Here is a 1,207-nt window from a genome sequence, read left to right on the forward strand (position 1 = left end):
GTGCGTGTAAATGTCTGTGTGTGTGTGTGTGCGTGCGTGCGTGTGTGCATGTGTGTGTGTGTGTGTGTGTGTGTGTGTGTGCGTGTGTGTGTTGTGTTGCGCGCGCTTGTTTGTGCATAGATTGATAGATTAACCGACAGATAGATATGTATAGGTATAGATATATCTGTCCTACGGCCACATCATCAGTGTCGGCAAAGCTTTTAACGTTTTTACGACAATCTCTACTCGTATCTGTAAATGTGTCGCCTTTAATTCACACCTCCCGCTGTACGGAATCGACGAAAGTGCTGCCTTGTGGGACCTTTCCCCCATGCCAATTAAGTGCGCGCGCGTCCGCGAGGGGGCGTCGTAGCGTGGGACACAGCGGGGCACTTTTAGTTAAAAGCATTTCTTACATTGATTCTCGTTCCGGTTACGCATAGCGACGCTGTGCTGGTACTTTCCCCCGGCCCTATAGCTTGGCAGCGAGTGGCTATGAAGAGTTATTAGTACTGATATCGGACCTGGTGGTAGCATGGAGGATCAAGCGACTGCGTTATTGCGCGACGTGCGTACCCGTGTTTAGCTGGAGGCGCTTCTGGTTGTGCGCATGCGCATTTACCAGCGTTTCATGTCAAAGATCGATTTCAATCATCGGCTATTTCTGTAATCCACGCTGTCATTTCGGCTAAAATTTCACACGGAGCCGACATGCAGACTTCGTTAATCATGTGTCGGCAGCCACACAATATCGTTAAACTGTTCCCAGCAGGTGGCACAAAGTCACGCTCCTCCTTAACCCTCCCCTCTGAGCTTCCTCCTTCTCCTTCTCCTTATCCTCTGTTTCTTTCCCTTTTTTTCGCAGCTTCCTCTTTCTTCTCCTTCTCCTTATTCTCCCTATCCTTCTCCTTCTTTTCTCATCTTCCTCTGCCTTCTCCTTGATTTTATGCTACAGTATCCAACTCTTCTGTCATCATCGCGCATTACAATAATTAATAACAGCAAATGAATCTCGCTATTAAATATTCATGCGATTAATTATTCAGACTATATTCTTAAAAAACTATAAATATCCACATTTTTTATTTTTCTATCTATCCAATCGCTTCTTGAACACGAGCCAACGTCTATACTGTTTCGTTTCGTTGTCCTAACCAGCGTTCATGAATGCGAACGCCTGCAGAACTCGACACGCAAACGTACGACGCATGCGCGAGTGGATTTC

Source organism: Priapulus caudatus, unplaced genomic scaffold (assembly GCF_000485595.1).
Source record: "Priapulus caudatus unplaced genomic scaffold, Priapulus_caudatus-5.0.1 Scaffold784, whole genome shotgun sequence".
NCBI classification, from domain to species: Eukaryota; Metazoa; Priapulida; class Priapulimorpha; order Priapulimorphida; family Priapulidae; genus Priapulus; species Priapulus caudatus.